Below are 15,207 nucleotides of genomic sequence, written 5' to 3' on the forward strand. Positions count from 1 at the left end.
TGATGTTGATTATCTGAGAAAGATTCTTTTTAAATGCTCTAAAATAATCTATGTTTCTGCAACAATGAGCGTAATTGACAATTATGGCACATTATTCACAGCTCAAACTAACTCTGCCAAACAAGTTACCAAAACATGATGAACACAAGTACACGGAGGTGTGAGAAGGGCACAGTTTTATAATCCCTGGACAGAACTATAGATTAAAATAGGATAGACTTCAGTGGTTAGGGCCAGGGTGATAAAGGAGGATAAAGTAAGAGAAATAAAATTGTAAAAAATATAATGTTTAATTGTCAAATGTATTCTACAAAGGGAGAGACCATAAATATTTTACTCACCCTTAGCTAGCCAGAGCCCAGCACAGTTCCTGACACACAGTAACCATTCAATAAACATTTGTTGAATTTTGTAAAGAAAGAGCACAAGCAGCAGAGAAGGAATAATAACAAAAAGAATGAAACCTCTAAAACTACAAGTTCTTATTTCAGTTTGTTGCCAATAGAGACATAAGCAAGATTATTATTTTGGTTCTACTTTGTATATTGTACTTTTCAAAGCAGTTTTACATAAAGTATCTCCTCTGACCTTCTTTGAACTCTGATGAGTGATCTCAAGGGAAAAATCCAGTTTCCATATAGTTAACTTTATCAGGGTTCTAAGTTGTGACAACTTTTGCTTAGGTGGTGATTGATACAGTAGAGAAAGGAGGCCAGTCTGGGAAGGGAATCATAATTTTTATTTTAACCATAAAACTACCAAAACAATCAATCTTATAGGATAATTGTGAGGAATAATGAATGCGGATACCTCTGCAATGCCATACAAAATGTATCATCCTTCCCAAATTTCTTTTCGCTCTGCCCTCTTCAGGTAGGCACCAATGGACTGAAATGGTATAAATTACTCACCCTGGTCCATGAAAACATAAATTCCTTCCAAAAACTCAGGAATATAAAAGTATGGCTGCAAAAGGGTTTTTGTTTATTTTTTTTAAAAAAAGCGTAAGATAAATCTGGTTTACAAACTTGGAACAACATTTTTAAATTCTTCTGTACAAAGAGGCCATTCTAAGAAGGCTGAGGGGCATATTTCACCAGGTAGGCTCTTCATTAGAGACCCAAAACTGACAGCCCATTTAGGTATGCTTTAAATTCAGTGTGCAAAGAATTCTCTAGACACCATGTACCCTCCAAACATCCAGGACTTGTTTCTAGTTTTGAATAAACACTAAACAACATTTCTGTCAAAAAAAAAAAAAAACAAAAACAGGGAACTTCAATTAAAAGACATCTGGTGAGTGCCAATTTTATCCAAATGTAGAGCATCCAAAAGAATCTCAAGTCAAACAGAGGGCAATTTCATCAAGAAACTAACAAATCCAATTGAGCAGAAGAGATCTTGAATCTCTCCTACTGGCAGGAAGAAAATGATACAGGGCACTCACTAGGAAATTGAGAATTTAATGTAAAATACTACAAGATACTTTAGAATTTAAAACAGAAGTGATTAATGAGGAATTGAAATTTATCCCATTCATTCTCCAGATGAGAAAATTTATAAAAATTCATGAGTTCAGAGAATATCAACAGAAATATTGTAAGGAAAGTTACTTAAAAATTTTTTAATAACTTTTATTTAAAAATATACTGTAACTAGGGGCGCCTGGGTGGCTCAGTCGGTTAAGCGTCCGACTTCGGCTCAGGTCACGATCTCGCGGTATGTGAGTTCGAGCCCCGCGTCCACTCTGTGCTGACTGCTCAGAGCCTGGAGCCTGTTTCAGATTCTGTGTCTCCCTCTCTCTCTGACCCTCCCCCATTCATGCTCTGTCTCTCTCTGTCTCAAAAATAAATAAATGTTAAAAAAATTTTTTTTTTTAAATATACTGTAACTATAGCCATTTGTGTGTCTCTCTCTTTGACTGTACATTTATGGTTAGCATAAAAGCAATGCTATGAGTAAAGGGAATGACTCGGATAATCAGGCCAAAAGTCTGAAAAGTTAACTCAACTGGTATATCCCCCGACAGGACAAGGAATTTTAGAGATCTAGGTCACTGGACTGGATGTAATAACAAACAGTATCTTAAAAGCCAAATAAGAATAGTGATGGAAGAGACAACGTTTTCAAATAAAATTAAAATTAGCCCAAGATCCATAAAGAGAATATCAGAACCTGAAAAATCATCATTGGGTTTCACCTACATAAAATATAGAAAATAGTAAAGGAAGAGAATGATATTCACCAGATAATTTTCAGTGTTATCCACCTGAGAGAGTATGTGAAGCCCAGAACATCTGTCACCATCCTTAGGGCATAAATAACATAATGACTTATTCAAATCATCCCTTAAGAATATCAAACTCTAGGAATTTATCCATTCCTTGTAAGCTGTCCAATTTATTGGTATATGGGTTTTCATAATACTCTGTTACAACTGTTTGTATTTCTGTAATGTTTACTGGATTTCTCTTTTCATTACTGATTTTGTTTATTTGGGTTCTCTCTTTGTCTCTCTCTCTTTGTCTCTCTTTTGAGAACTCTGGCTAGAGGTTTATTTTGTTGATCTTTTCAAAGAACAAGTTTGTAGTTTCATTGATCTGTTCATCGTTCTTGTTAAGTTTCTGTATCATTTATTTTTGCTCTAATCTTTATTATTTCCTTCCTTTTATAGGATTTGAGTTTTATTTCTTCTTCTTTTTCTAGCTTCTTTTAGGTTTAAGGTTGTTTATTTGATATTTTTCTTATTTCTTCAGTTAGACCTCCCTGTTTTGCTATAACCTTCCCTCTTAGAACCACTTTTGCTACATCCCAAAAGTTTTAGACCATTGTGTTTTCATTTTCATATATTTCCATGTACTGTTTGATTTCTTCTTTGATTACCCATTCATTTTGTAGCAGAAAATTATTTAATCTCCATGTATTTGGGCTCTTCCCCAATTTTTTCTTGAGGCTGATTTCTAGTTTCATATAACCCACAAAAACCGAAGCCATAAGAAATAGAAATTTTGGACAGACCAATTACCAGCAATGAAACTGAATGACTAATCAAAAACTCCCAAAAAACAAAAGCCCAGAACTGGACATCTTCACAGGTGAATTCTAGCAAACATTTAAAGTAGGGTTAATACCTATACTTCTCAAATTATTCTAAAAAATGGAAGAGGAAAGAAAACTTTCAAATTTACTATGTTAGTCCAGTATCACCATAATATCAAAAGCAGATAAAGACACCACAAAAATAGAGAACTACAGGCCAATACTTCTCATGAATATAGATGCAAAAATCCTCAACAAAATATCACCAAATCAAATCCAACAATAAATTTAAAAAATCATACAGCACCTTCAAGTGGGATTTATTCCCAGGATGTAGGAGTGGTTCAATATTCACAAAAAAATCAACACGATATGTCACATCAATAAGAAAGGATAGCAACCATATGATCATTTCAATAGATGCAGAAAAAGCATTTGACAAAGTGTAACATTCCTTCATGATAAAAACCCTATGCAAAGTAGATCTAGAGGGAACATACCTCAATATAATAAAGGCCTTACATAAAAAATTACAGTCAACATCATACTCCATGGTGAAAAACTGAAAGCATTTCCCCTAAGGTCAGGAACAAAACAATGATGTCTATTCACCACTTCTATTCAACATCGTACCAAAGCAATGAGAGGACATAAAGAAATAAAAGCATACAAATAGGTATGGAAGAAGAACAACTCTCACTATACTAAGACAACATGATACTATATTCAGAAAACATTAAAGAGTCCACCAAAAAACTACTACTAAAGTCACAAGATACAAAATCAATGTACAGAAATCTGTTCCATTTCTGTACACTTATAATGAAGTAGCACAAAGTGAAATCAAGAAAGCAATCCCATTTACAATTGTACCAAAAACAAAAGTATCTAGGAATAAACTTAACTGAAGAGATCAAAGACCTGTACTATGTAAACTATAAAACACTGATAAAAGAAATTCAAGATAATGCAGAGAAATATAAAGACATTAAACGCAAATGGGTTGGAAGAACCAATACTGTTAAAATATCTATGCTACTCAAAGCAATCTACAAATTTAATGCAATCCCTATCAAAATACCAATAGCATTTTTCATAGAACTAAAACAAAACAATTCTAAAATTTGTATGGAACCACAAAAGACCTGGAAAACCTACACTATCTTGAAAAAGAAAAACAAAAGTGGAGGTATCACAATTTTAGATTTCAAATTATATTACAAAGCAGAAGTAATGGTACTGGCATAAAAATAGACACATGGATTAGCATAACAAAACAGAAAACACAGAAATAAACCCATAGTTATATGGCCAATTAGTCTTTGACAAAAGTGGAATGAATATACAATGGGAGAAAGTCTATTCAGCAAATGGTGTTGAGCAAACTGTACAGCCGTATGCAAAAGAATGACACTGGACCACTTTCTTATACCATACACAGAAATAAACTTAACATGGATTAATGACCTAAATGTGAGACCTGAAACCATAAAAATCCTTGGAGAGAGCACAGGCAGTAATCTCTCTGACATCAGCCATAGCAATATTTTTCTAGATATGTGTCCTGAGGCAAAGGAAATAAAAGCAAAAATAAACTATTGAGACTACACCAAAATAATAAATTTCTGCACAGCAAAGGAAACAATCAACAAAAATAAAAGCAACCTACTGGATGGAAGAAGGTATTTGCAAATGACTTATCTGATAAAGGGTTAGTATCCAAAATATGTAAATAACTGATACAACTCAACATACAAAAAATAAATAATCCAATTAAAAAATGGTCAGAAAACATGAACAGACATTTCTCCAAAGAATACATACAGATGGTCAACAGACACATGAAAAGATGCTCAACATCAGTCATCATCAGGGAAATGCAAATAAAAACTCCATGAGACATCACCTCACACCTCTCAGAGTGACTAAAGCAAAAACACAAGAAACAAGTGCTGGAGAAGATGTAGAGAAAAAGAAACCCTCATGCACTGGTGGTGGAAATGCAAACTGGTTCAGTCCATAGTGGGAAAAGTATGGAATTTTCTCAAGACATTACAAAAAGAATTACCCTATGATCCAGTAATTGCACTACTGAGTATTTACCCAAAAAATACAAAAAATGCTAATTCAAATGGATACATGAACCCCTGTGTTTATTGCAGCATTATTTACAAGAGCCAAACTATGGAGGATTCCATCAACAGATAAATGGATAAAGAAGATGTGGCATACATCCACAATGGAATATTATTCAGCCGTAAAAAAAGAATGAAACCTTGCCATTTGCAACAACATGGATAGAGCCAGAGAGTATAATGTTAAGTGAAGTCAGTCAGTCAGAGAAAGACAAATACCAAATGATCTCACTTATATGTGGAATTTAAGAAACAAATGAGCAAAGAAAAAAAAAAGAAAGAGAGAGAGAGAGACAAAGAAACAGACTCTTAACTGTAGAGAACAAAGTGATGGTTACCAGAGGGGAAGTGGGTAAAATAGGTGATAGGGATTAAAGAGTATACCTATCATGATGAAAAAATAAAATAAAATAAAAAATAATATCAAACTCTGTTATAGAAGGCATGTTTGTGTCACACCCCAAATTCCTATTTTGAAGGCCTATAGCCCAGTGTGATAGCATTTGGAGATAGGGGCCTTTGGGAGTTCACAATGAGAAAGCCAAGACGAGAACTGTCATCAGGAACTGAACTGTCCAGCACCGTGATCTTAGAGTCCTCAGCCTCTACAATTCTAAGAAAATACATGTCTGCTGCTTAAGTCACATAGTCTACCATATTTTTGTTAAGGCAACTGAGCTAATACACTCCTTTGCCACAATGTCTTGATTTTGTATTTATTTGATAAATGACTTTCAATTCATTTTACAAATGGACACAACATGACTGAGAATCACAGAAATTCTTAACTGGTAGGAAAGAGAACTCTCACCTAGTTTAACCACTCCTCTTATGGCTGAATCCTGTGCATAATAAGAAAACTGGCTAAAGGGTCTTGGAAACTATGCTTGCACCTCTTTAGTGAGAGGAATATACTTCATTTCCTGGCATTTCCAAGTAATTCTTTTCTGGGCCAGATATTATCACTCAGCTCTGTAGCTACCAAAAAGCATCCACAACCCTCAAGATAGAATTTACCAACCAACTATTATATGAAAGGAGATTTCCCCTTCATTATGATATACTTTTTCTTTTCTATACACATAGGCACTAAGGCTCAGAAAAAAATAAGTAATTTACTAAAGGTCAGATCTTTAAGCACTAGCGGATTTGAGGACTGAATCCAGGTATCCCAATCCAAAAACAATGATCTTTTCACTGCAAAGAATGGCCTCTAAACTATTTTGATTACATACCCCTATCAGGAAAAATATCTGGAATAGATTTTCCCAATTTATATATGTATCGATTGTACACATGTATTTTGTACATTTATCAAACATAAACAAAAAGTTGAAATTTGAAAAAAGATCACATTTGAAAGTAAATATAAACAGAAGTCCTAATAATTTCTTTTTGAAGCCCAAGTTTGAGATTGCTGCACTTGATCACATTGGCTTCCTTATACCAGGAAAACAGTAAACACCTAGATCAGTGAAAGAACATCGTAATACTGAAGAGAACCTAATGGTGGGCTATCGTGATTAGAGCTCCTCATACCAAGAAAGAGTAAATCTATTATTTTTAAGATTATTTTCAAAAGAAATACAAGCTGCTGGAATTAAATCTTTAACTGCAGAAAAATCATACTATATCAGTATGTCACAGGAGAAATGCCAAGGAAAATTTGAGTCATGGATGTGATGCTGGGGTCGCTGTAAATGGTTCTTTTCTCTCAGGGACCAATGGATTGAAAAGAGCTGCTACAGCTAACAGTAGTTGTTAAAGGATTGGGATAGAGCCTTAACCACTGTAACAAATTAAACTATTTAAATTAAAAGCAAAGTTGTTGCTAGAGTACTTTTTTGTGAAATTTTCTAACAGCTTTAAAAAGCATATTCTTTGTTAATTACTCTCTTCCTGTCCTAAATTGTTATGCTATGTAGGTAAAAGGAAAAAATTCTAGATGTTTACAACTAAATGCTGTTCTAGAATAAAATTAGATGACTTCATGAAAACATATTTGAGTCAGGAGAAGGCAAGCTTTAAACAGAGGGATTAGCTGATCCATTATAATTCAGAATAGTAAACAAAAAGGCTTTCCTTCTGCATGGGATTTTCCTGCTTACACTATACATGTATATGCTCTATATACCTCACCAAGCCTCATTTTACCAATTATAGTTTTAAGATAAGATGGTTTCATAGAAAAATTCAAAAATCTGTAATTGTTGTACAAATGAGACTTGTGCGGCCCCAATAAAGCAGAAGGCAGAACAGCCAAAGCTGTCCCCAGCTTCCACAGATGGCAAAGACACTTCGGAAGGTTAGAACAGACAGAAACCAGCTTATGCTTTTCCCTTTCAGCATATGGACAAAGAAACAGCACCCAGAAAAAAACAAATGTGATCTTAAGCACTCCAAGAGGTATACAACTCCAAGAAGTCACACAAGAATGTCGAACAGACCCATTAAAATGAAATGTCAGTCCACTAAGAGATGGCTCCAAAACTTTAAAGAGGTTAAGCATGCATATCATAAAACTTCTGGAAGAATCTTCTACTCCAACACTTCCTGTCGCAAATAAATACTTCAAGAAAAGGGTTATCTGCCAGATGAAGGTTTTTCCTTTCCTTCTCTTTCCTTTTGTAATTATTAATTAAATCAGAAAATCCAGAGTTTTTAAATAACAAACGCTACCTACATAATCATCTCTTTATTTTATGATATTTTTCATTTGTTTTTCCTTGAATGCCTTAATTTTTATAGGACTTCATCTGGACACCATAATTTTTCCAACACTGGAGCTTTTCAGGCACTTGAAATAGGTTAAAGGAGATAAGAGATAGGTATTTTTTCTTTCCCCCCCCCCCCATCTTTGACACATTTTAAGAATCACAGAGAGGAAAGAACACAGGTGGTCTCTCTCACTTATAGGCTAAGGTGGATAGAACTTTCTAATGAGGTTATCTATACCTTTGATGTACCAAGCATTGTGTGTTAGTATCATTTCCCTAACACCCTTTAGAATACCACAGTCAGTAACTTATCAAACGACCCACAGCTGGAGAGTTGAAAGAGCCAGATTTTGAACCCAATTCTATATGACTTTATTTATTTATTTATTAAGTTTATTTATTTTTTGATATAGACACAGAGAGAGGGAGAGGGAGACGGAGAGGGAGACGGAGAAGGAGAGGGAGAGAGGGAGAGGGAATATCTCAAGCAGGCTCTGCACTGTCAGCACAGAGCCCGATGTGGGGCTCGAACTCACAAACCATGAGATCATGACCTGAGCCAATACAAAGAGTCAGATGCTTAACCAACTGGGCCACCCAGGCACCTCTGTATGATTTTAAAGCTCACATTTTTTTTTCAACTACACCAAGCTACCTCTTAGGCAAGTTGTTTATTTCATCTCCCCAGACCTCTGTTTCAATTTCCTTATCAGCAAAATAAAACGGCTGGGTTAGAAGATCTTTAAGTTATCCTTCTACTATAAGGAGACATTATATACCAGAAACTCTATAAGCCCTGTGAAATTTGCTGATATTCTTATTTTATGACAGATAAATATTAATACCATGTATTCCAAATACAAATGATGCAGACAATTGGAACGGTTATAGAAGTCAGGAATGTAAAGCTTAAATTATTTGTTTTTGATATTTTCACTTTATGTGCAATATATCGGTCTTGCCATTTTTTAAATTTGTGGACTTCTTTAAATGTCATAAGCAAATCTGTGAACCACAACATCAAAATTTAAAATGTTTCATATTTTAATAATCTATGATAAAGAATTGATTTTAAGATTTTAAAATTTAGGTCCATTTATTATAGAAACTTTTATGTAAGTTCATCCTAATATTATTTGATAATATTAATGATATTTGACTCTTCAGACATTTTCACTTAGCAACATAAGTGCTTTGATTTACTTTAAATTAAGGTAGTTTATGCTATTTAAATTTGAATTCATTTTTAAGAAAATAATAATAAATTTTAAAATTATATTCTACTTGTTCAGGAATAGTATAAAAGTATAGATCAAAATTAACCACATTATAATATCAGAAATAGTGAAGAAAAAAAAAGACACCTGTTTTTATGAGCTTATGTTTGAAAGTGTTCAGAAATCAACTAGTTTAAGTCCTGTTTTGTTTGTATCATAAAGAAATAAGAGGATATAATTGAGGCTGCTATTTCTCAGAACTTCTCTACACATAATAGTTTGCAAGAATGGATGGTCTTTCTTTCCAGTAAATTAAAAACCAAATTAGAAATAATTGTCATTATATTTCCCTTGTAGATTTGGTGAAGACAGCTTGAGGTTAAACTTGCAGGATTTTTTTTTTAATTTCAACTAAAGTGTCCCTCTATTCTCTACATTGAATTAGCAGTTTGGAGTATAAATCCACCTGTTGTCTGAATTACAAAAAATTGCTCCCCAAACTCCTGTATCTTGAAACATTCTCATGTCAATAGCTGTGGACTCAGGCTTAGCCTCTCTCCATTCCCTCCCAGGTTTACACCCAGGCTCTCCACCACAGTGGAAGGACCGCATCTATTTTCTTAAGTTAACTACAAGCCCAGGAGTCACCTTCTATACTTTCCTCTCCCCTAGATCCTACCGCCAATACCTTTCCAAAAAAAGCACTATCATTTTTCCCCTCATAAATATCTCTTAAATATGTTCATCTTTATCTATCTCTCTACAGTTGTCAGCAGATTATTCTAGCTTTTGTTCTTGAATGTGAAGCCACCACATTCCCTAACACTACAGTCTTTACACACCAGGTTAGCTCTGTCTGGAAGCCCCCTTTTTGCCTTAGTAGGCTAAGTCACCCTTCAGACCACAGACTACCCTGAAGATCCCCTTTTCTCAGGAAAGGCTTGACTGACCTCTCTGACTAAGCCACGTCTTTCTATGATACACTGCCATTATACTAGGATGCTTCTCTCAGCAGATAACATGGGGTACCCATTCACTCATTCCATTACCACGTAATTACTTACTTGCCTCTGTCTCAGGAAATTTACATTCTAGGATGGAGAAAGAAGCCATTATGTATGAAGACAGGTTGAAAGCGTTTGCCCTACAAAAGGTAATAGGTTGGAGAAATACTGCTTTACACATATGCGTGTGATTCTTTGATGCACATCTGTCTCCCACAGGAGACCTTAAGGACCAACAGCCACTGGGGCCAGGCCTCACTTGGGCACTATCCACATGAGTTCCTCCCATTTTTACCCACTATAACCACAAATTATCCTCCCAAACCAGCAAAATATCACTTTAAGAAAAAAGGTCTTTATTTATATTTTTATAGCTAAAAGTTTTCATGGATCGCTTCCAAATAAATGAAGAATCCAGAGCATTAATCATTAAAAGGGACACTGCACCAGATCTTGAATGTGACAGAGAAAAATATGAACACTCTTTAAGTGTTCAGGAAAAAATGAAGTAATTGTCTAATGATGATCTTTTTTTTTTTTCCTGCTCTTTTGTATGCCTGAAGTTTCCCAATGACACGTACAAGACATGCAGAGACCTGCAGAGAGGAGCAGAGGCTGTTTTAACATTTAGAACATTCTCTTTGGATTTTTAAATGTCATAATGCCAAAGAGAAACATTCTCAAGCCCTAAACCAAATTAATTCTTAAAATTTTCCTCATCAAAAATAGGAAACATCTGCCTCTAAGTGTATAACCTTGGATTTTGTAATGGCAAAAATCTAGTGGGGGGGTGACTTTTTCAGGCCAGTGCAAAATGAACTTTTGAAACTCTATGACAACTTCTAACTAGGCAAAAAGTGTAGCTCTTTTCTCTGAGAAACAGCAATCTCCTACCTGCAGTCTTTTAATTAAGTGGAAGCACTTTCTTTATGCCAGTGGATTTTCAAGAAGCCAAGATGCAGTGAAATGAGAGCTCTCTGTTTACATTTAGACCCATGTAGGCAACTCACGTTCTCATAATCTGGGAATCGTGAGGCTTTCCACCAAGATTAAAATTTTTGCACTAAGCAAACCTAAATGGGAAATCTCCTAGCATTATTAAGCATTCACAGTTCCTTAAAGTCACGACACAGTTAATCATTTGCTTTTAGAATGTTTTCCCCCCAGAACAATGTTTAATGATCGATTTTTAATTCTCCGAAATATTCTCCCCTTTGGCTTTACACATTGTTTTCGTATCACAAGGCAGTGAAATTTAATGAAAGAAAGAAGGATTATGTAAGTGGTTTACATCCATATTTAACATAGTAAGAAAAACTCAGTCACAGGGCCACCTGGGTGGGTCAGTCGGGTAAGCATCTGACTCTTGATTTCAGCTCAAGTCATGCTCTACGGTTTCTGGGTTCAAGCCCCACATCAGGCTCTACGATGAAGGCACAGAACCTGCTTAAGATATTCTCTCTCTCCCTCTTTCTGACCTGTTCCCTCTCTCTCCCTTCTCTGCCTGCCTCTTTCTACCCTCTTCCTCTCTCTTTCAAAAATAAATAAACTTTAAAAATTAAAAAAAAAAAAACTCTGTAACAGAAAGATGTGTTGGCAGTTCGGTAATTTGTATGCATGTCACCTCCTATTTTAATGAACAAATATATCATGACCGAAGGAACTCCCGGATCCAAGCCATGGCCCTTTATTTTATCTAATAATCCATACAACCAAACACCAACCAGGAAAACAAATTAATTTAGACATTCCCTCAAAGTTTGTTGAATTTCTGTGGTCAGTTATTAAACACACTCTGTACTCCAAGAACCGGCACACTTCTGGGCACCTTCTCATTTTTTAAGAAACCCTACTGAGCACACTAGACTTCCCTCTCCACACACTCCAGCATTGCTCACCCTTAAAAGTCTGCTAGTTATTCTGTAGAAAGAATCTGAGATGGCCTTGGGCCATCACAAAAGAATCACGGGTTGCAACACAAAGCATTCTCATTCTAGAGAAATGTGTTTGCATTTGTGGTTTTTCTGATGCCTTCAAATAAATGTCCCTACGTCACAAATGCATCTGTTTGGATGCCTTTCCCCGCCCCCCCCCCAGGTAAATTAATAAAGGGACATGTTCTTAGAGCTTGCCTCATAGAAATTAAGTCTACTTTCATCCTTGCCTTGGGTAGCTTTCTTCGGGTTGCTCTATTTGCTTATGCTTTCATTTATAAGCTAATACAGATCTAAAAATCATCACTAATTTGGCACCTTAAGAACAATAAATAGGTAACTGGAAAGGAGGCTTACTCTACCTCAGGGCCCTGAGGGTGTTCACTTAAAAAAAATTCTGAAGTAAAGAAAATTAGAGACATAAACTAGGGTAGACAGCTCATAGAAATCATGTCTTACTGATCAAGTATTCACATTTATTCACCATGTACGTAAACTTTTGGAATGTGACTGACTGAAGTACACAACGACATAAACTCAGTTTATCCTTTTGGACTTGCCCAGAAAATTCAGTATACTAGACTTAACTGTCTTCAGTTTCAATTTTTAATCATAGAATTTCTGCATCAATCCAAATATCAGAGTTTCCAACATCACACCATCAGGCTCATACAAATGAATGGTAAGGCACATAAACTGGCTGAAAGAGAATTCTCATCAAATGTCAACTAGGCCACACAGACGAACAAGTCTTCATTTGTTAATAATCTGCATACAGTCCCAAGAAGCGAAAGTTAACCAAGGGTTCCCACAAGCCTGATCATGACAACACAGTATTAAAATCTAAACAAACATCTCTCTCTGTCCCAAAAATAAATAAACATTGAAAAAAAAATTTTTTAAAAAGGGGCGCCTGGGTGGCGCAGTCGGTTAAGCGTCCAACTTCAGCCAGGTCACGATCTCGCAGTCCGGGAGTTCGAGACCCGCGTCAGGCTCTGGGCTGATGGCTCAGAGCCTGGAGCCTGTTTCCGATTCTCTGTCTCCCTCTCTCTCTGCCCTCCCCTGTTCATGCTCTGTCTCTCTCTGTCCCAAAAATAAATAAACATTGAAAAAAAAAATTAAAAAAAAATAAAAAAATAAATAAAAAATCTAAACAAACAGTAAAATATACATATATATGTGTGTGTGTGCACATTTTTAGAAAAGAAATGAAAACAAAAGGTACTTACACTTTTGCTCCGAGAAAGCAGATCACAGGTATTTCTTTTCATGGTGGTGTTTTAAGTAATTCAAATGGACAAGAGTCGCTTCCAATGTCACTGAGCTCACTGCAACAATTATCCACTCAAAAGCCAACTGGATTCTGAAGAGAAAGGCAAGGAAATGTTTAATCAAGTATATGATTAACATGTGCACTTTGAAATGCTGTCTTAGATGAGGACAATAATTCTTAAAGTATTCAGCAGAACAAGCTAAAATGGTGCTGTGTTTAAATCAACAAAAGTACACACAAGCAGCGTTTCCAAAAGAGCTTTTGTCAAATATAAGTTAGAGATTTCAAGCACCATCTGTTTTCCATTAAGTCTTCCAGTCTACATTTTTTAGTGGCTTACAAACCAATATGTACAGTGGCCACAACTTAGATTTACACATATGAGATGAAGATGCAGGCTGAACTGTGTGCTGATGCCACCTGGTACAGCGCCCCCCCACCACCACCACTTGCCACTCAGGATTCATCAAGGTACGGCCACCACCAGGGGAATCTTAGCACATCTGAAAGCCCTCTGACCACGGCATGGTGGCTTCCTGTATCACCTTTAGCGATAACCCACAGCACAAAGGTTCTTCAGTCAATTTAGGGAGTTCTCTACTCTTTGGCTTCCAAGATGTTGCAAGAAACAGTGGGAGAAACAGTCTACCTGGTCAAGCAAAACTATTGTTTCTAAGAATGACACAATAGCCTTATCACCTTACCTTACTTCCCAGGAGACACTAAGAGACTCTCTATTTCAAGTTTTGAGGAAAGAGCAAATAGAATATCATTCTGATATTCAGCTAGAATCTGGGCATGATGTACATATTCACAAGGTATATTTGCATGTGGGCTGAAATGCCTTTTAGGAAAGAAGTCACACTAAGGGAAAGGGGATAAAGCAAACAAGCTGGACCAAAACACAAACATGCTGACGTTGTAGATGTACGCTGACATTGTAGGAGCAGACTGATTCTAACAAAAGCATGTATTCTATCATTTGGATTTCTTCTAAATTTCTCAAAAGACTCATGTCTGAGATTTAAGGAAAAGAATAACAGTGAGCAAAGTCTGAAGGAGTTTGTTTTACTAAAATGATTGAAAAATCTCAAAGTGCAGAAGTGTGTGAGTTATACATACAAAAATATAAATACATTCAAACAAAGTAACTGTGTATACTTTAAACACACACACACACACACACACACACACACACACAAACCCAAGGAAGACAGCTTCCAGGAACACAGCATCTGTGCAGTTCCCTAGAGAAGGCCAGCCCTCAGCAGCAGGGGAACCCACTGGTCCCCCCTACACCACTGGAGAGGAACCTTCCCCAAGGTTTCCAACAACTGCACTGGCAGACTCGTAAGCCTCAAAGACTTGTTTTGAACACGTGTGAATTCCCCCTAAAGACGTATGACCGTAAAAGGCAGATACTTTCAGGGAGGCCAGAGATCCCTCAACAGCGAGGTACTGCTAGAATCAGAGAAATCCAGTTTATTACTACTAACAATGTCCCAAGGCACAACTGGAGAGACCCAAAGGGCACTGTGGCATAAAGTCTTCTTCCAAGATTAATGAAAAGGCTTGCCTGAGGTAAGCGAAACGTGCACAATCAAATGTGAGTTGCTAGATAAATACAGTCTCTTGGAGTGTGTGTGGATTATTTTTAAGGGAGTGGGGGAGGGCAGGAAGACATGATCCACAAATGCAAATTTCCCAGCTGGTATACCTCCAGGAATTTAGTCACCCTTCCTGACTGGTTCTAATCCCAAGCATTTTATAAGTGCTCAGAAAATGTGAAATTGTATTACCCACCTAGAATTAACTTAAGAAGTGGACAGAAATAATATAAACTGACAACTAAATATTCCACACCTAGGGAGAAAATAAAATCCAACTA

At 36.1% G+C, this 15,207-nt stretch overlaps 1 long non-coding RNA gene across 6 annotated transcripts in view; it reads right to left on the bottom strand.

Moving 5' to 3' along the window:
* LOC128314904 (uncharacterized) overlaps positions 1-15,207 on the bottom strand; it is a 478,400-nt gene that overhangs the window by 149,688 nt on the left and 313,505 nt on the right. For all 6 annotated transcript variants that reach the window (XR_008297222.1, XR_008297284.1, XR_008297342.1 and 3 more), the window contains one exon: positions 13,276-13,409. This is a non-coding gene — a long non-coding RNA (uncharacterized LOC128314904). The remainder of the gene's footprint in view (positions 1-13,275; positions 13,410-15,207) is intronic.

Source organism: Acinonyx jubatus, chromosome A1, assembly GCF_027475565.1.
Source record: "Acinonyx jubatus isolate Ajub_Pintada_27869175 chromosome A1, VMU_Ajub_asm_v1.0, whole genome shotgun sequence".
NCBI lineage: Eukaryota > Metazoa > Chordata > Mammalia > Carnivora > Felidae > Acinonyx > Acinonyx jubatus.